Raw genomic sequence first — 22,647 nt, forward strand, 5'->3', positions numbered from 1 at the left:
CCACTACTGGTCTTCCAGGGAACGATCAAAGCGTAGACTGTTTGAGACATTACTCCCATGGAGGGAAATGCGGATGGTGACTGTTGTATTCAATCCCGATGCAATTTCTGTGTTTCATCAACACTCTGATAGTCCACAGAGTAAAGAATGCCACCAGATGTGCATCGGAAACTACTACTGGTCTTCCAGGGAACGATCAAAGCCTAGACTGTTGTAGACATTACTCAAATGGAGGAAAGTGCGGATGGTGACTGTTGTATTTACTCCCGATGAAATTTTTGTGTTTCATCATCATTTTAAAGGTCCACAGATTACAGAATGCTTCCAGATGTGCATCGGAAGCTACTACTGGTCTCCCAGGGAACGACCAAATCGTAGACTGTTTGAGACATTACTCCCATGCAGGAAAGTGCGCATGGTGACTGTTGTATTCAATCCCGATGCATTTTAAGTGTTTCATCAACACTCTGATAGTCTACAGATTACAGAATGCCACCAGTTGTGCATCGGAAACCATTACTGGTCGTCCAGGTAACGATCAAAGCGTAGATAGTTTGAGACATTACTCCCATGGAGGAAAGTGCGGATGGTGACTGTTGTATTCAATCCCGATGATATTTCTGTGTTTCATCAACACTCTGATGGTCCACAAATTACAGAATGCCACCAGATGTACATCGGGAACTACTGATTGTCTTCCAGAGAACGATCAAAGCGTAGACAGTTTGAGACATTACTCCCGAAGAGGACATTGATGATGTTGACTGTTGTATTCAATCCCGATGCAATTTCTGTGTTTCATCAACACTCTGATAGTCCACAAATTACACAATGCCACCAAATGTACATCGGGAACTACTGCTGGTCTTCCAGGGAACGATCAAAGCATAGACTGTTTGAGACATTACTCCCATGGAGGAAAGTGCGCATGGTGACTGTTGTATTCAATCCCGATGCAATTTCTTTGTTTCATCCACACTCAGTTAGTTCACAGATTACAGAATGCCTCCAGATGTGAATCGGAAACTACTACTTGTCTTCCAGGGAAAGATCATAGCGTGGACTGTTTCAGGCATTACTCCCATGGAGGAAAGTGCGGATGGTGACTGTTGTATTCAATCCCGATGCAATTTCTGTGTTTCATCAACACTCTGATTTTCCACAGAGTACAGAATGCCACCAGATGTGCATCGGAAACTACTACTGGTCTTCCAGGGAACGATCAAAATCCTAGACTGTTGCAGACATTACTCAAATGGAGGAAAGTGCGGATGGTGACTGTTGTATTTACTCCCGATGCAATTTTTGTGTTTCATCAACATTTTAAGGGTGCACTGATTACAGAATGCCTCCAGATGTGCATCGGAAGCTACTACTGGTCTTCCAGGGAACGATCAAAGCGTAGACTGTTTGAGACATTACTCCCATGGAGCTAAGTGCGCATGGTGACTGTTGTATTCAATCCCGATGCTATTTCTGTGTTTCATCAACACTCTGATAGTCCACAGATTACAGAATGCCACCAGATGTGCATCGGAAACTACTACTGGTCTTCCAGGAAACGATCAAAGCCTAGATTGTTGCAGAAATTACTCCCATGGAGGAAAGTGCGGATGGTGACTTTTGTATTCAATCCCGATGCAATTTCTGTGTTTCATCAACACTCTGATAGTCCACAGAGTACAGAATGCCACCAGATGTGCATCGGAAACTACTACTGATCATCCAGGGGACGATCAAAGCCTAGAGTGTTGCAGACATTACTCCCATGGAGGAAAGTGCGCATGGTGACTGTTGTATTCAATCCCGATGCAATTTCTGTGTTATATCAACACTCTCATAGTCCACAGATTACAGAATGCCTATAGCTGTGCATCGGAAACTACTACTGGTCTTCCAGGAAACGATCAAAGCGTAGACTGTTTGAGACATTACTCCCTTGGAGGAAAGTGCACATGGTGACTGTTGTATTCAATCCCGATGCAATTTCTGTGTTTTATCAACACTCTGATAGTCCACAGATTACAGAATGCCTCCAGATGTGCATTGGAAACTACCACTGGTCTTCCAGGGAACGATCAAAACGTAGACTGTTTGAGACATTACTCCCATGGAGGAAAGTGCGGATGGTGACTGTTGTATTCAATCCCGATGCAATTTCTGTGTTTCATCAACACTCTGATAGTCCACAGATTACAGAATGCCTCCAGATGTGCATTTGAAACTACCACTGGTCTTCCAGGGAACGATCAAAACGTAGACTGTTTGAGACATTACTCCCATGGAGGAAAGTGCGGATGGTGACTGTTGTATTCAATCCCGATGCAATTTCTGCGTTTCATCAACGCTCTGATAGTCCACAGATTACAGAATACCACCAGATGTGCATCGGAAACTACTACTGGTCTTCCAGGGAACGATCAAAGCGTAGACTGTTTGAGACATTTCTCCAATGGAGGAAAGTGCGCATGGTGACTGTTGTATTCAATCCCGATGATATTTCTGGGTTTCATCAACACTCTGATAGTCCACAGATTACAGAATGCCACCAGATGTACATCGGAAACTACTACTGTTATTCCAGGCAACGATCAAAGCGTAGACTGTTTGAAACATTACTCCCGTGGAGGAAAGTGCGCAGGTTGACTGTTGTATTCAATCCCGATGCAGTTTCTGTGTTTCATCAACATTTTAAAGGTCCACAGATTACAGAATGCCACCAGATGTGCATCAGAAACCACTACTGGTCTTCTAGGGAACGATCAAAGCGTACACCGTTTGAGACATTACTCCCATGGAGGAAAATGCGGATGGTGACTGTTGTATTCAATCCCGATGCAATTTCTGTGTTTCATCAACGCTCTGATTGTCCACAGATTACAGAATGCCTCCAGATGTGCATCGGAAACTACTACTGGTCTTTTAGGGGACGATCAAAGCGTAGACTGTTTGAGACATTACTCCCGTGGAGGAAAGTGCGAATGGTGACTCTTGTATTCAATCCCGATGCAATTTCTGTGTTACATCAACTCTCAGTTAGTTCTCAGATTACAGAATGCCTTCAGATGTGAATCGGAAACTACTACTGGTCTTCCAGGTAACGATCAAAGCGTGGACTTTTTCAGACATAACTCCCATTGAGGAAAGTGCGGATGGTGACTGTTGTATTCAATCCAAATTCAATTTCTGTGTTTCATCAACACTCTGATAGTCCACAGATTACAGAATGTATCCAGATGTGCATCGAAAACTACTACTGGTCTTCCAGGGAACGATCAAAGCGTAGACTGTTTGAGACATTACTCCCGTGGAGGAAAGTGCGCATGGTGACTGTTGTATTTATTCCCGATGCAATTTCTATGTTTCATCAACACTCTGATAGTCCACAGATTACTGAATGCCACCAGATGTGCATAGGAAACTACTACTGGTCTACCAGGGAACGATCAAATTGTAGGCTGTTTCAGACATTACTCCCAAGTAGGAAAGTGCGGATTGTGACTGTTGTATTCAATCCCGATGCAATTTCTGTGTTTCATCAACACTCTGATAGTCCACAGATTACAGAATGCCTCCAGATGTGCATTGGAAACTACCACTGGTCTTCCAGGGAACGATCAAAGCGTAGACTGTTTGAGACATTTCTCCAATGGAGGAAAGTGCGCATGGTGACTGTTGTATTCAATCCCGATGCTATTTCTGGGTTTCATCAACACTCTGATAGTCCACAGATTACAGAATGCCACCAGATGTACATCGGAAACTACTACTGGTATTCCAGGCAACGATCAAAGCGTAGACTGTTTGAAACATTACTCCCGATGAGGAAAGTGCGCAGGGTGACTGTTGTATTCAATCCCGATGCAGTTTCTGTGTTTCATCAACATTTTGAAGGTCCACAGATTACAGAATGGTACCAGATGTGCATCAGAAACCACTACTGGTCTTCCAGGGAACGATCAAAGCGTAGACTGTTTGAGACATTACTCCCATGGAGGAAAATGCGGATGGTGACTGTTGTATTCAATCCCGATGCAATTTCTGTGTTTCATCAACGCTCTGATTGTCCACAGATTACAGAATGCCTCCAGATGTGCATCGGAAACTACTACTGGTCTTTTAGGGGACGATCAAAGCGTAGACTGTTTGAGACATTATTCCTAATTACGGAAGTTCGCATGGTGACTGTTGTATTCAATCCCGATGCAATTTCTGTGTTTCATCAACACTCAGTTAGTTCTCAGATTACAGAATGCCACCAGATGTGAATCGGAAACTACTACTTGTCTTCCAGGGAACGATCATAGCGTGGACTGTTTCAGGCATTACTCCCATGGAGGAATGTGTGGATGGTGACTGTTGTATTCAATCCCGATGCAATTTCTGTGTTTCATCAACATTCTGATTGTCCACAGAGTACAGAATGCCACCAGATGTGCATCGGAAACTACTACTGGTCTTCCAGGGAACGATCAAAGCCTAGACTGTTGCAGACATTACTCAAATGGAGGAAAGTGCGGATGGTGACTGTTGTATTTACTCCCGATGCAATTTTTGTGTTTCATCAACATTTTAAGGGTGCACTGATTACAGAATGCCTCCAGATGTGCATCGGAAGCTACTACTGGTCTTCCAGGGAACGATCAAAGCGTAGACTGTTTGAGACATTACTCCCATGGAGGAAAGTGCGCATGGTGACTGTTGTATTCAATCCCGATGCTATTTCTGTGTTTCATCAACACTCTGATAGTCCACAGATTACAGAATGCCACCAGATGTGCATCGGAAACTACTACTGGTATTCCAGGGAACGATCAAATCGTAGAGTGTGTGAGACATTACTCCCATGGAGGAAAGTGCGGATGGTGACTGTTGTATTCAACCCCGATGCAATGTCTGTGTTTCATCAACACTCATACCCCACAGATTACAGAATGCCACCAGATGTGCATCGGAAACTACTACTGGTCTTCCAGGGAACGATTAAAGCGTGGACTGTTTCAGACATTACTCCCATGGAGGAAAGTGCGGATTGTGACTGTTGTATTCAATCCCGATGCAAGTTCTGTGTTTCATCAACACTCTGACAGTCCACAGAGTACAGAATGCTTCCAGATGTGCATCGGAAACTACTACTGGTCTTCCAGGAAACGATCAAAGCCTAGATTGTTGCAGACATTACTCCCATGGAGGAAAGTGCGGATGGTGGCTGTTGTATTCAATCCCGATGCAATTTCTGTGTTTCATCAACACTCTGATAGTCCACAGAGTACAGAATGCCACCAGATGTGCATCGGAAACTACTACTGATCATCCAGGGAACGATCAAAGCCTAGACTGTTGCAGACATTACTCCCATGGAGGAAAGTGCGCATGGTGACTGTTGTATTCAATCCCGATGCAATTTCTGTGTTATATCAACACTCTCATAGTCCACAGATTACAGAATGCCTCCAGCTGTGCATCGGAAACTACTACTGGTCTTCCAGGAAACGATCAAAGCGTAGACTGTTTGAGACATTACTCCCGTGGAGGAAAGTGCGCATGGTGACTGTTAAATTTATTCCCGATGCAATTTCTATGTTTCATCAACACTCTGATAGTCCACAGATTACTGAATGCCACCAGATGTGCATAGGAAACTACTACTGGTCTACCTGGGAACGATCAAATTGTAGGCTGTTTCAGACATTACTCCCAAGTAGGAAAGTGCGGATTGTGACTGTTGTATTCATCCCGATGCAAATTCTGTGTTTCATCAACACTCTGATAGTCCACAGATTACAGAATGCCTCCAGATGTGCATTGGAAACTACCACTGGTCTTCCAGGGAACAATCAAAGCGTAGACTGTTTGAGACATTACTCCCATGGAGGAAAGTGAGGATGGTGACTGTTGTATTCAATCCCGATGCAATTTCTGCGTTTCATCAACGCTCTGATAGTAAACAGATTACAGAATACCACCAGATGTGCATCGGAAACTACTACTGGTCTTCCAGGGAACGATCAAAGCGTAGACTGTTTGAGACATTTCTCCAATGGAGGAAAGTGCGCATGGTGACTGTTGTATTCAATCCCGGTGCTATTTCTGGGTTTCATCAACACTCTGATAGTCCACAGATTACAGAATGCCACCAGATGTACATCGGAAACTAATACTGGTATTCCAGGCAACGATCAAAGCGTAGACTCTTTGAAACATTACTCCCGATGAGGAAAGTGCGCAGGGTGACTGTTGTATTCAATCCCGATGCAGTTTCTGTGTTTCATCAACATTTTGAAGGTCCACAGATTACAGAATGGTACCAGATGTGCATCAGAAACCACTACTGGTCTTCCAGGGAACGATCAAAGCGTAGACTGTTTGAGACATTACTCCCATGGAGGAAAATGCGGATGGTGACTGTTGTATTCAATCCCGATGCAATTTCTGTGTTTCATCAACGCTCTGATTGTCCACAGATTACAGAATGCCATCAGATGTGCATCGGATATTACTACTGGTCTTTTAGGGGACGATCAAAGCGTAGACTGTTTGAGACATTACTCCTAATTACGGAAGTTCGCATGGTGACTGTGGTATTCAATCCCGTTGCAATTTCTGTGTTTCATCAACACTCAGTTAGTTCTCAGATTACAGAATGCCTCCAGATGTGAATCGGAAACTACTACTGGTCTTCCAGGGAACGATCAAAGCGTGGACTGTTTCAGACATTACTCCCATGGAGGAAAGTGCGGATGGTGACTGTTGTATTCAATCCCGATGCAATTTCTGTGTTTCATCAACACTCTGATGGTCCACAAATTACAGAATGCCACCAGATGTACATCGGGAACTACTACTGGTCTTCCAGGGAACGATCAAAGCGTAGACTGTTTGAGACATTACTCCCATGGAGGAAAGTGCGGATGGTGACTGTTGTATTCAATCCCGATACAATTTTTGTGTTTCATCAACACTCTGATTGTCCAAGAGTACAGAATGCCACCAGATGTGCATCGGAAACTACTACTGGTCTTCCAGGGAACGATCAAAGCCTAGACTGTTGCAGACATTACTCAAATGGAGGAAAGTGCGGATGGTGACTGTTGTATTTACTCCCGATGCAATTTTTGTGTTTCATCAACATTTTAAGGGTGCACTGATTACAGAATGCCTCCAGTTGTGCATCGGAAGCTACTACTGGTCTTCCAGGGAACGATCAAAGCGTAGACTGTTTGAGACATTACTCCCATGGAGGAAAGTGCGCATGGTGACTGTTGTATTCAATCCCGATGCTATTTCTGTGTTTCATCAACACTCTGATAGTCCACAGATTACAGAATGCCACCAGATGTGCATCGGAAACTACTACTGGTATTCCAGGGAACGATCAAATCGTAGAGTGTGTGAGACATTACTCCCATGGAGGAAAGTGCGGATGGTGACTGTTGTATTCAACCCCGATGCAATTTCTGTGTTTCATCAACACTCTGATACCCCACAGATTACAGAATGCCACCAGATGTGCATCGGAAACTACTACTGGTCTTCCAGGGAACGATTAAAGCGTGGACTGTTTCAGACATTACTCACATGGAGGAAAGTGCGGATTGTGACTGTTGTATTCAATCCCGATGCAAGTTCTGTGTTTCATCAACACTCTGATAGTCCACAGAGTACAGAATGCCACCAGATGTGCATCGGAAACTACTACTGGTCTTCCAGGAAACGATCAAAGCCTAGATTGTTGCAGACATTACTCCCATGGAGGAAAGTGCGGATGGTGACTGTTGTATTCAATCCCGATGCAATTTCTGTGTTTCATCAACACCCTTATAGTCCACAGAGTACAGAATGCCACCAGATGTGCATCGGAAACTACTACTGATCATCCAGGGAACGATCAAAGCCTAGACTGTTGCAGACATTACTCCCATGGAGGAAAGTGCGCATGGTGACTGTTGTATTCAATCCCGATGCAATTTCTGTGTTATATCAACACTCTCATAGTCCACAGATTACAGAATGCCTCCAGCTGTGCATCGGAAACTACTACTGGTCTTCCAGGAAACGATCAAAGCGTAGACTGTTTGAGACATTACTCCCTTGGAGGAAAGTGCACATGGTGACTGTTGTATTCAATCCCGATGCAATTTCTGTGTTTTATCAACACTCTGAAGGTCAACAGAATAAAGAATGCCTCCAGATGTGCATCGGAAACTACTACAGGTCTTCCAGGGAACGATCAAAGCGTAGACTGTTTGAGACATTACTCACGTGGAGGAAAGTGCGCATGGAGACTTTTGTATTCAATCCCGATGCTATTTCTGTGTTTAATCAACACTCTGATAGTCCACAGATTACATAATGCCTATAGATGTGCATCGGACACTACTACTGGTATTCCAGGGAACGATCAAATCGTAGACTGTGTGAGACATTACTCCCATGGAGGAAAGTGCGCATGGTGACTGTTGATTTCAATCCCTATGCATTTCCTGTGTTTCATCAACACTCTGATAGTCTACAGATTACAGAATGCCACCAGTTGTGCATCGGAAACCACTACTTGTCTTCCAGGAAACGATCAAAGCGTAGACAGTTTGAGACATTACTCCCTTGTAGGAAAGTGCGGATGGTGACTGTTGTATTCAATCCCGATGCAATTTCTGTGTTTCATCAACACTCTGATAGTCCACAAATTACACAATGCCACCAGATGTACATCGGGAAATACTACTGGTCTTCCTGGGAACGATCAAAGCGTAGACTGTTTGAAACATTACTCCCATGGAGGAAAGTGTTCATGGTGACTGTTGTATTCAACCCCGATGCAATTTCTGTGTTTCATCAACACTCTGATACCCCAAAGATTACAGAATGCCACCAGATGTGCATCGGAAACTACTACTGGACTTCCAGGGAACGATCAAAGCGTGGACTGTTTCAGACATTACTCCCATGGAGGAAAGTGCGGATGGTGACTGTTGTATTCACTCCCAGTGCAATTTCTGTGTTTCATCAACACATTGAATGTCCACAGATTACAGAATACCACCAGATTTTCATCGGAAACTACCACTGGTCTTCCAGGGAACGATCAAAGCGTAGACTGTTTGAGACATTACTTACAAGAAGGAGAGTGCGGATGGAGACTGTTGTATTCAATCCCGATGCAATTTCTGTGTTTCATCAACACTCTGATAGTCCACAAATTACACAATGCCACCAGATGTACCTCCGGAACTACTACTGGTCCATCAGGGAACGATCAAAGCGTAGACTGTTTGAGACATTACTCCTGTGGAGGAAAGTGCGCATGGTGACTGTTGTATTCAATCCCGATGCAATTTCTGTGTTTCATCAACATTTTGAAGGTCCACAGATTACAGAATGCCACCAGATGAGCATCAGAAACCACTACTGGTCTTCCAGGGAACGATCAAAGCGTAGACTGTTTGAGACATTACTCCCATGGAGGAAAATGCGGATGGTGACTGTTGTATTCAATCCCGATGCAATTTCTGTGTTTCATCAACGCTCTGATTGTCCACAGGTTACAGAATGCCTCCAGATGTGCATCGGAAACTACTACTGGTCTTTTAGGGAACGATCAAAGCGTAGACTGTTTGAGACATTACTCCTGTGGACGAAAGTTCGCATGGTGACTGTTGTATTCAATCCCGTTGCAATTTCTGTGTTTCATCAACACTCAGTTAGTTCACAGATTACAGAATTCCTCCAGATGTGAATCGGAAACTACTACTGGTCTTCCAGGGAACGATCAAAGCGTGGACTGTTTCAGACATTACTCCCTTGGAGGAAAGTGCGGATGGTGACTGTTGTATTCAATCCCGATGCAATTTCTGTGTTTCATCAACACTCTGATAGTCCACAGAGTAAGGAATGCCACCAGATGTGCATCGGAAACTACTACTGGTATTCCAGGGAACGATCAAATCGTAGAGTGTGTGAGACATTACTCCCATGGAGGAAAGTGCGCATGGTGACTGTTGTAATCAATCCCTATGCATTTTCAGTGTTTCATCAACACTCTGATAGTCTACAGATTACAGAATGCCACCAGTTGTGCATCGGAAACCACTACGGGTCTTCCAGGTAACGATCAAAGCGTAGATAGTTTGAGACATTACTCCCATGGAGGAAAGTGCGGATGGTGACTGTTGTATTCAATCCCGATGAAATTTCTGTGTTGCATCAACACACTGATAGTGCACAAATTACACAATGCCACCAGATGTACATCGGGAAATACTACTGGTCTTCCTGGGAACGATCAAAGCGTAGACTGTTTGAAACATTACTCCCATGGAGGAAAGTGTTCATGGTGACTGTTGTATTCAACCCCGATGCAATTTCTGTGTTTCATCAACACTCTGATACCCCACAGATTACAGAATGCCACCAGATGTGCATCGGAAACTACCACTGGTCTTCCAGGGAACGATCAAAGCGTGGACTGTTTCAGACATTGCTCCCATGGAGGAAAGTGCGGATGGTGACAGTTGTATTCAACCCCGATGCAATTTCTGTGTTTCATCAACACTCTGATACCCCACAGATTACAGAATGCCACCAGATGTGCATCGGAAACTACTACTGGTCTTCCAGGGAACGATTAAAGCGTGGACTGTTTCAGACATTACTCCCATGGAGGAAAGTGCGGATTGTGACTGTTGTATTCAATCCCAATGCAAGTTCTGTGTTTCATCAACACTCTGATAGTCCACAGAGTACAGAATGCCACCAGATGTGCATCGGAAACTACTACTGGTCTTCCAGGAAACGATCAAAGCCTAGATTGTTGCAGACATTACTCCCATGGAGGAAAGTGCGCATGGTGACTGTTGATTTCAATCCCTATGCATTTCCTGTGTTTTATCAACACTCTGATAGTCCACAAATTACACAATGCCACCAGATGTACCTCCGGAACTACTACTGGTCCCCCAGGGAACGATCAAAGCGTAGACTGTTTCAGACATTACTCCCATGGAGGAAAGTGCGGATGGTGACTGTTGTATTCAATCCCGATGCAATTTCTGTGTTTCATCAACACTCTGATAGTCCACAGAGTAAAGAATGCCACCAGATGTGCATCGGAAACTACTACTGGTCTTCCAGGGAACGATCAAAGCGTAGACTGTTTGAGACATTACTCCCATGGAGGAAAGTGCGCATGGTGACTGTTGTATTCAATCCCGATGCTATTTCTGTGTTTTATCAACACTCTGATAGTCCACAGATTACACAATGCCACCAGATGTGCATCGGAAACTACTACTGGTATTCCAGGAAACGATCAAATCCTAGAGTGTGTGAGACATTTCTCCCATGGAGGAAAGTGCGCATGGTGACTGTTGTAATCAATCCCTCTGCATTTTCAGTGTTTCATCAACACTCTGATAGTCTACAGATTACAGAATGCCACCAGATGTGCATCGGAAACTACCACTGGTCTTCCAGGGAATGATCAAAGCGTGGACTGTTTCAGACATTACTCCCATGGAGGAAAGTGCGGATGGTGACTGTTGTATTCAATCCCGATGCAATTTCTGTGTTTCATCAACACTCTGATAGTCCACAGAGTACAGAATGCCACCAGATGTGCATCGGAAACTACTACTGGTCTTCCAGGGAACGATCAAAACCTAGACTATTGCAGACATTACTCCCATGGAGGAAAGTGCGGATGGTGACTGTTGTATTCAATCCCAATGCAATTGCTGTGTTTCATCAACACTCTGATAGTCCACAGAGTACAGAATGCCACCAGATGTGCATCGGAAACTACTACTGGTCTTGCAGGGAACGATCAAAGCCTAGACTGTGCAGACATTACTCCCATGGAGGAAAGTGCGCATGGTGACTGTTGTATTCAATCCCGATGCAATTTCTGTGTTATATCAACACTCTGATAGTCAACAGATTACAGAATGCCACCAGTTGTGCATCGGACACCACTACTGGTCTTCCAGGGAACGATCAAATCGTAGACAGTTTGAGACATTACTCCCATGGAGGAAAGTGCGGATGGTGACTGTTGTATTCAATCCCGATGCAATTTTTGTGATTCATGAACACTCTGATAGTCCACAGATTACTTAATGCCACCAGATGTGCATGGGAAACTACTACTGGTTTTCCAGGGAACGATCAAAGCGTAGACTGTTTGAGACATTACTCCAATGGAGGAAAATGCTGATGGTGACTGTTGTATTCACTCCCGATGCAATTTTTGTGTTTCATCAACACTCTGATAGTCCACAGATTACAGATGTGCATCGGAAACTACTACTGTCCTTCCAGGAAACGATCAAAGCGTAGACTGTTTCAGACTTTACTCCCATGGAGGAAAGTGCGCATGATGACTGTTGTATTCAATCCCGATGCAATTGCTGTGTTTCGTCAACACTCTGATAGTCCACAGATTACAGAATGCCACCAGTTGTGCATCGGAAACCACTACTGGTCTTCCAATGAAGAGATCAAATTGTAGACAGTATCAGACATTACTCCCAACTAGGAAAGTGAGGATTGTGACTGTTGTATTCACTCCCGAGGCAATTTCTGTGTTTCATCAACACTTTGAAGGTTCACAGATTACAGAATGCCTCCAGATGTACATCGGGAGCTACTACTGGTCTTCCTATTAAAGATCAAAGCGTAGACTGTTTGAGACATTACTCCCGTGGAGGAAAGTGCGCATGGTGACTGTTGTATTCAATCCCGATGAAATTTCTGTGTTTCATCAACACTCTGATAGCCCACAGAGTACAGAATGCCACCAGATGAGCATCACTAACTACTACTGGTCTTCCAGTTAACGATCAAAGCCTGGACTGTTTCAGACATTACTCCCATGAAGGAAAGTGCGGATGGTGACTGTTGTATTCACTCCCGAGGCAATTTCTGTGTTTCATCAACACTTTGAAGGACCACAGATTACAGAATGCCTCCAGCTGTGTATCGGATACTACTACTGGTTTTCCAGGGAACGATCGAATTGTAGACTGTTCAGACATTATTCCCATGTAGGAAAGTGCGGATTGTGACTGTTGTATTCACTCCTGATGCAATTTCTGTGTTTCATCAACACTTTGAAAGTCCACAGATTACAGAATGCCTCCAGATTTTCATCGGAAACTACTACTTGTCCTTCAGAGAACGATCAAAGAGTAGACTGTTTGAGACATTAGTCCCATGGAGGAAAGTGTGGATGGTGACTGTTGTATTCAATCCATATGCAATTTCTGTGTTTCGTCAACACTGTGATAGTCCTCAAATTACACAATGCCACCAGAAGTACTTCGGGAACTACTACTGGTCTTCCAGGGAACGATAAAAGCGTAGACTGTTTGAGACATTACTCCCGTGGAGGGAAGTGCGCATGGTGACTGTTGTATTTAATCCCGATGCAATTTCTATGTTTCGTCAACACTCAGATAGTCCACAGAATACGGATAGCCTCCAGATGTGCATCGGAAACTACTACTGGTCTTCCAGGGAACGATCAAAGCGTAGACTGTTTGAGACATTACTCCCATGGAGGAAATTGCGCATGGTGACCGTTTTATTCAAGCCCGATGCAATTTCTGTGTTTCATAAGCACTTTGAAGGTCCACAGATTAAAGATTGCCTCCAGATGTGCATCGGAAAGTACTGCTGGTCTTCCAGGGAACGATCAAAGCGTTGACTGTTTGACACATTACTCCCATGGAGGAAAGTGCGGATGGTGACTGCTGTATTCAATCCCGATGCAATTTCTGTGTTTCATCAACACTCTTATAGTCCACATAGTACAGAATGCCAACAGATGTGCATCAAAAACTACTACTGGTCTTCCAGGGAACGATCAAAGCCTAGACTGTTGCAGACATTACTCCCATGGAGGAAAGTGCGGATGGTGACTGTTGTATTCAATCCCGATGCAATTGCTGTGTTTCATCAACACTCTGATAGTCCACAGAGTACAGAATGCCACCAGATGTGCATCGGGAACTACTACTGGTCTTCCTGGGAAAGATCAAAGCGTAGACTGTTTGAGACATTACTCCCGTGGAGGAAAGTGCGCATGGTGACTGTTGTATTCAATCCCGATGAAATTTCTGTGTTTCATCAACACTCTGATAGCCCACAGAGTACAGAATGCCACCAGATGAGCATCGGTAACTACTACTGGTCTTCCAGGGAACGATCAAAGCCTGGACTGTTTCAGACATTACTCCCATGAAGGAAAGTGCGGGTGGTGACTGTTGTATTCACTCCCGAGGCAATTTCTGTGTTTCATCAACACTTTGAAGGTCCACAGATTACAGAATGCCTCCAGATGTGTATCGGATACTACTACTGGTTTTCCAGGGAACGATCAAATTGTAGACTGTTTCAGACATTACTCCCATGTAGGAAAGTGCGGATTGTGACTGTTGTATTCACTCCCGATGCAATTTCTGTGTTTCATCAACACTTTGAATTTCCACAGATTACAGAATGCCTCCAGATTTTCATCGGAAACTACTACTTGTCTTCCAGAGAACGATCAAAGCGTAGACTGTTTGAGACATTAGTCCCATGGAGGAAAGTGTGGATGGTGACTGTTGTATTCAATCCATATGCAATTTCTGTGTTTCGTCAACACTGTGATAGTCCACAAATTACACAATGCCACCAGATGTACTTCGGGAACTACTACTGGTCTTCCAGGGAACGATCAAAGCCTGCACTGTTTCAGACATTACTCCCATGAAGGAAAGTGCGGATGGTGACTGTTGTATTCACTCCCGAGGCAATTTCTGTGTTTCATCAACACTTTGAAGGTCCACAGATTACAGAATGCCTCCAGATGTGTATCGGATACTACTACTGGTTTTCAAGGGAACGATCAAATTGTAGACTGTTTCAGACATTATTCCCATGTAGGAAAGTGCGGATTGTGACTGTTGTATTCACTCCCGATGCAATTTCTGTGTTTCATCAACAATTTGAAAGTCCATAGATTACAGAATGCCTCCAGATTTTCATCGGAAACTACTACTGGTCTTCCAGGGAACGATCAAAGCCTAGACTGTTGCAGACATTACTCCCATGGAGGAAAGTGCGCAAGGTGACTGTTGTATTCAATCGCGATGCAATTTCTGTGTTATATCAACACTCTGATAGTCCACAGAGTACAGAATGCCACCAGATGTGCATCGGAAACTACTACTGGTCTTCCAGGGAACGATCAAAGCCTAGACTGTTGCAGACATTACTCCCATGGCGGAAAGTGCGCATGGTGACTGTTGTATTCACTCCCGACGCAATTTCTGTCTTTTATCAACACTCTGAAGGTCAACAGACTACAGAATGCCTCCAGATGCGCATCGGAAACTACTACTGGTCTTCCAGGGAACGATCAAAGCGTAGACTGTTTGGGACATTACTCCCATGGAGGAAAGTGCGCATGGTGACTGTTGTATTCAATCCCGATGCTATTTCTGTGTTTAATCAACACTCTGATAGTCCACAGAGTACAGAATGAATATAGATGTGCATCGGACACTACTACTGGTATTCCAGGGAACGATCAAATCATAGACTGTGTGAGACATTACTCCCATGGAGGAAAGTGCGCATGGTGACAGTTGTATTCAATCCCTATGCATTTTCTGTGTTTCATCAACACTCTGATAGTCTACAGATTACAGAATTCCACCAGTTGTGCATCGGAAACCACTACTGGTCTTCCAGGGAACGATCAAAGCGTAGACAGTTTGAGACATTACTCCCATGGAGGAAAGTGCGGATTGTGACTGTTGTATTCAATCCCGATGCAATTTCTGTGTTTCATCAAACTCTGATAGTCCACAAAATACACAATGCCACCAGATGTACCTCCGGAACTACTACTGGTCCCCCAGGGAACGATCAAAGCGTAGACTGTTTGAGACATTACTCCCGTGGAGGAAAGTGCCCATGGTGACTGTTGTATTCACCCCCGATGCAATTTTTGTGTTTCATCAACATTCTGATAGTCCACCGATTACAGATATGCATCGGAAACTACTACTGTCCTTCCAGGAAACGATCAAAGCATAGTCTGTTTCAGACTTTACTCCCATGGAGGAAAGTGCGCATGATGACTGTTGTATTCAATCCCGATGCAATTGCTGTGTTTCGTCAACACTCTGATAGTCCACAGATTACAGAATGCCACCAGTTGTGCATCGGAAACCACTACTGATCTTCCAGGGAACGATCAAATTGTAGACTGTTTCAGACATTACTCCCAACTAGGAAAGTGAGGATTGTGACTGTTGTATTCACTCCCGAGGCAATTTCTGTGTTTCATCAACACTTTGAAGGTCCACAGATTACAGAATGACACCAGATGTGCATCGGAAACTACTACTGGTCTTCCAGGGAAAGATCAAAGCGTAGACTGTTTGAGACATTACTCCCGTGGTGGAAAGTGCGCATGGTGACTGTTGTATTCAATCCCGATGAAATTTCTGTGTTTCATCAACACTCTGGTAGCCCACAGAGTACAGAATGCCACCAGATGTGCATCGGAAACTACTACTGGTCTTCCAGGGAACGATCAAAGCCTGGACTGTTTCAGAATTACTCCCATGGAGGAAAGAGCGGATGGTGACTGTTGTATTCAATCCCGATGCAATTGCTGTGTTTCGTCAACACCCTGATAGTCCACAGATTACAGAATGCCACCAGTTGTGCATCGGAAACCACTACTGGTCTTCCAGGGAACGATCATATTGTAGACTGTTTCAGACATTACTCCCAACTAGGAAAGTGAGGATTTTGACTGTTGTATTCACTCCCGAGGCAATTTCTGTGTTTCATCAACACTGTGAAGGTCCACAGATTGCAGAATGCATCCAGATGTACATCGGGAACTACTACTGGTCTTCCTGGGAACGATCAAAGCGTAGACTGTTTGAGACATTACTCCCGTGGAGGAAAGTGCGCATGGTGACTGTTGTATTCAATCCCGATGAAATTTATGTGTTTCATCAACACTCGGATAGCCCACAGAGTACAGAATGCCACCAGATGAACATCAGTAACTACTACTGGTCTTCCAGGGAACGATCAAAGCCTGCACTGTTTCAGACATTACTCCCATGAAGGAAAGTGCGGATGGTGACTGTTGTATTCACTCCCGAGGCAATTTCTGTGTTTCATCAACACTTTGAAGGTCCACAGATTACAGAATGCCTCCAGATGTGTATCGGATACTACTACTGGTTTTCAAGGGAACTATCAAATTTTAGACTGTTTCAGACATTATTCCCATGTAGGAAAGTGCGGATTGTGACTGTTGTATTCACTCCCGATGCAATTTCTGTGTTTCATCAACACTTTGAAAGTCCACTGATTACAGAATGCCTCCAGATTTTCATCGGAAACTACTACTTGTCTTCGAGAGAACGATCAAAGCGTAGACTGTTTGAGACATTAGTCCCATGGAGGAAAGTGTGGATGGTGACTGTTGTATAAAATCCATATGCAATTTCTGTGTTTCGTCAACACTGTGATAGTCCACAAATTACACAATGCCACCAGATGTACTTCGGGAACTACTACTGGTCTTCCAGGGAACGATCAAAGCGTAGACTGTTTGAGACATTACTCCCGTGGAGGAAAGTGCGCATTGTGACTGTTGTATTTAATCCCGATGCAATTTCTATGTTTCATCAACACTCAAATAGTCCACAGATTACAGATAGCCTCCAGATGTGCATCGGAAACTACTACTGGTCTTCCAGGGAACGATCAAAGCTTAGACTGTTTGAGACATTACTCCCATGGAGGAAATTGCGCATGGTGACTGTTTTATTCAAGCCCGATGCAATTTCTGTGTTTCATCAACACTTTGAAGGTCCACAGATTACAGAATGCCACCAGATGTGCATCGGAAACTACTACTGGTCTTCCAGGGAACGATCAAAGCGTAGACTGTTTGAGACATTACTCCCATGAAGGACAGTGCGGATGGTGACTGTTGTATTCAATCCCGATGCAATTGCTGTGTTTCATCAACTCTCTGATAGTCCACAGAGTACAGAATGCCACCAGATGTGCATCGGAAACTACTACTGGTCTTCCAGGGAACGATCAAAGCCTAGACTGTTGCAGACATTACTCCCATGGAGGAAAGTGCGCAAGGTGACTGTTGTATTCAATCGCGATGCAATTTCTGTGTTATATCAACACTCTGATAGTCCACAGAGTACAGAATGCCACCAGATGTGCATCGGAAACTACTACTGGTCTTCCAGGGAACGATCAAAGCCTAGACTGTTGCAGACATTACTCCCATGGAGGAAAGTGCGCATGGTGACTGTTGTATTCACTCCCGACGCAATTTCTGTCTTTTATCAACACTCTGAAGGTCAACAGACTACAGAATGCCTCCAGATGCGCATCGGAAACTACTACTGGTCTTCCAGGGAACGATCAAAGCGTAGACTGTTTGAGACATTACTCCCATGGAGGAAAGTGCGCATGGTGACTGTTGTATTCAATCCCGATGCTATTTCTGTGTTTAATCAACACTCTGATAGTCCACAGTGTACAGAATGAATATAGATGTGCATCGGACACTACTACTGGTATTCCAGGGAACGATCAAATCGTAGACTGTGTGAGACATTACTCCCATGGAGGAAAGTGCGCATGGTGACTGTTGTATTCAATCCCTATGCATTTTCTGTGTTTCATCAACACTCTGATAGTCTACAGATTACAGAATTCCACAAGTTGTGCATCGGAAACCACTACTGGTCTTCCAGGGAACGATCAAAGCGTAGACAGTTTGAGACATTACTCCCATGGAGGAAAGTGCGGATGGTGACTGTTGTATTCAATCCCGATGCAATTTCTGTGTTTCATCAACACTCTGATAGTCCACAAAATACACAATGCCACCAGATGTACCTCCGGAACTACTACTGGTCCCCCAGGGAACGATCAAAGCGTAGACTGTTTGAGACATTACTCCCGTGGAGGAAAGTGCCCATGGTGACTGTTGTATTCACTCCCGATGCCATTTTTGTGTTTCATCAACACTCTGATAGTCCACCGATTACAGATATGCATCGGAAACTACTACTGTCCTTCCAGGAAACGATCAAAGCATAGTCTGTTTCAGATTTTACTCCCATGGAGGAAAGTGCGCATGATGACTGTTGTATTCAATCCCGATGCAATTGCTGTGTTTCGTCAACACTCTGATAGTCCACAGATTACAGAATGCCACCAGTTGTGCATCGGAAACCACTACTGATCTTCCAGGGAACGATCAAATTGTAGACTGTTTCAGACATTACTCCCAACTAGGAAAGTGAGGATTGTGACTGTTGTATTCACTCCCGAGGCAATTTCTGTGTTTCATCAACACTGTGAAGGTCCACAGATTACAGAATGCCTCCAGATGTTCATCGGGAACTAGTACTGGTCTTCCTGGGAACGATCAAAGCGTAGACTGTTTGAGACATTACTCCTGTGGAGGAAAGTGCGCATGGTGACTGTTGTATTCAATCCCGATGAAATTTCTGTGTTTCATCAACACTCTGATAGCCCACAGAGTACAGAATGCCACCGTATGAGCATCGGTAACTTCTACTGGTCTTCCAGGGAACGATCAAAGCCTGGACTGTTTCAGACATTACTCCCATGAAGGAAAGTGCGGATGGTGTCTGTTGCATTCACTTCCGAGGCAATATCTGTGTTTCATCAACACTTTGAAGGTCCACAGAGTACAGAATGCTACCAGATGTGCATCGGAAACTACTACTGGTCTTCCAGGGAACGATCAAAGCGTAGACTGTTTGAGACATTAGTCCCATGAAGGACAGTGCGAATGGTGACTGTTGTATTCAATCCCGATGCTATTTCTGTGTTTCATCAACACTCTGATTGTCCACAGATTACAGAATGCCACCAGAAGTGCTTCGGAATCTACTACTGGTATTCCAGGGAACGATCAAAGCGTAGACTGTTTGAGCCATTACACCCGTGGAGGAAAGTGTTCATGGTGATTGTTGTATTCAAGGCCGATTCAATTTCTGTGTTTCATCAACACTCTGATAGTCCACAGATTACAGAATGCCGCCAGTTGTGCATCGGAAACCACTACTGGTATTCCAGGGAACGATCAAAGCGTAGACGGTTTGCGACATTACTCCCATGGAGGAAAGTGCGCATGGTGACTGTTGTATTCAATCCCAATGCAATTTCTGTGTTTCATCAGCATTTTGAAGGTCCACAGATTACAGAATGCCTCCAGATGTGCATCGGAAGCTACTACTGGTCCTCCAGGGAACGATCAAAGCGTAGACTGTTTGAGACATTACTCCCATGGAGGAAAGTGCGCATGGTGACTGTTGTATTCAATCCCGATACTATTTCTGTGTTTTATCAACACTCTGATAGTCCACAGATTACAGAATGCCACCAGATGTGCATCGGAAACTACTACTGGTATTCCAGGGAACGATCAAATCGTAGAGTGTGTGAGACATTACTCCCATGGAATAAAGTGCGCATGGTGACTGTTGTATTCAATCCCTATGCATTTTCAGTGTTTCATCAACACTCAGATAGTCTACAGATTACAGAATGCCACCAGTTGAGCATCGGAAACCACTACTGGTCTTCCAGGGAACGATCAAAGCGTAGATAGTTTGAGACATTACTCCCAAGTAGGAAAGTGCGGATGGTGACTGTTGTATTCAATCCCGATGAAATTTCTGTGTTTCATCAACATACTGATAGTCCACAAATTACACAATGCCACCAGTTGTGCATCGGAAACCACTACTGGTCTTCCTGGGAACGATCAAAGCGTAGACTGATTGAGACATTACTCCCATGGAGGTAAGTGTTCATAGTGACTGTTGTATTCAACCCCGATGCAATTTCTGTGTTTCATCAACACTCTGATACCCCACAGATTACAGAATGCCACCAGATGTGCATCGGAAACTACTACTGGTCTTCCAGGGAACGATCAAAGCGTGGACTGTTACAGACATTACTCCCATGGAGGACAGTGCGGATGGTGACTGTTGTATTCAATCCCAATGCAATTTCTGTGTTTCATCAACACTCTGATAGTCCACAGAGTACAGAATGCCACCAGATGTGCATCGGAAACTACTACTGGTCTTCCAGGGAACGATCAAAGCCTAGACTGTTGCAGACATTACACCCATGGAGGAAAGTGTGGATGGTGACTGTTGTATTCAATCCCGATGCAATTTCTGTGTTTCATCTACACTCTGATAGTCCACAGAGTACAGAATGCCACCAGATGTGCATCGGAAACTACTACTGGTCTACCAGGGAACGATCAAAGCCTAGACTGTTGCAGACATTACTCCCATGGAGGAAAGTGCGCATGGTGACTGTTGTATTCAATCCCGCTGCAATTTCTGTGTATCATCAACACTCTGATAGTCTACAGATTACAGAATGCCACCAGTTGTGCATCGGAAACCACTACTGGTCTTCCAGGGAACGATCAAAGCGTAGACAGTATGAGACATTACTCCCATGGAGGAAAGTTCGGATGGTGACTGTTGTATTCAAACCTAATGCAATTTCTGTGTTTCATCAACACTCTGATAGTCCACAAATTACACAATGCCACCAGATGTACATCGGGAAATAATACTGGTCTCCCTGGGAACGATCAAAGCATAGACTTTTTGAGACATTACTCCCATGGAGGAAAGTGTTCATGGTGACTGTTTTATTCAACCCCGATGCAATTTCTGTGTTTCATTAACACTGTGATACCCCAAAGATTACAGAATGCCACCAGATGTGCATCGGAAACTACTACTGGTCTTCCAGGGAACGATCAAAGCCTGGACTGTTTCAGACATTACTCCCATGGAGGAAAGTGCGGATGGTGACTGTTGTATTCAATCCCGATGCAATTTCTGTGTCTCATAAACACTCTGATAGTCCACAAATTACACAATGCCACCAGATGTACCTCCGGAACTACTACTGGTCCCCCAGGGAACGATCAAAGCGTAGACTTTTTGAGACATTACCCCCATGGAGGAAAGTGTTCATGGTGACTGTTTTATTCAACACCGATGCAATTTCTGTGTTTCATCAACACTCTGATACCCCAAAGATTACAGAATGCCACCAGATGTGAATCGGAAACCACTACTGGTCTTCCAGGGAACGATCTAAGCGTAGACAATTTGAGACATTTCTCCAATGGAGGAATGTGCGGATGGTGACTGTTGTATTCAATCCCGATGCAATTTCTGTGTTTCATCAACACTTTGAAGGTCCACAGATTACAGAATGCCTACAGATGTGTATCGGATACTACTACTGGTTTTCCAGGTAACGATAAAATTGTAGACTGCTTCAGACATTACTCCCAAGTAGGAAAGTGCGGATTGTGACTGTTGTATTCACTCCCGAGGCAATTTCTGTGTTTCATCAACTCTTTGAAGGTCCACAGATTACAGAATGCCTCCAGATGTGTATCGGAAACTACTACTGGTCTTCCAGGGAACTATCAAAGGGTAGACTCTTTGAGACATTTCTCCCATGGAGGAAAGTGCGGATGGCGACTGTTGTATTCAATCCCGATGCAATTTCTATATT

This window comes from Schistocerca gregaria, chromosome 10 (genome assembly GCF_023897955.1).
Source record: "Schistocerca gregaria isolate iqSchGreg1 chromosome 10, iqSchGreg1.2, whole genome shotgun sequence".
NCBI classification, from domain to species: domain Eukaryota; kingdom Metazoa; phylum Arthropoda; class Insecta; order Orthoptera; family Acrididae; genus Schistocerca; species Schistocerca gregaria.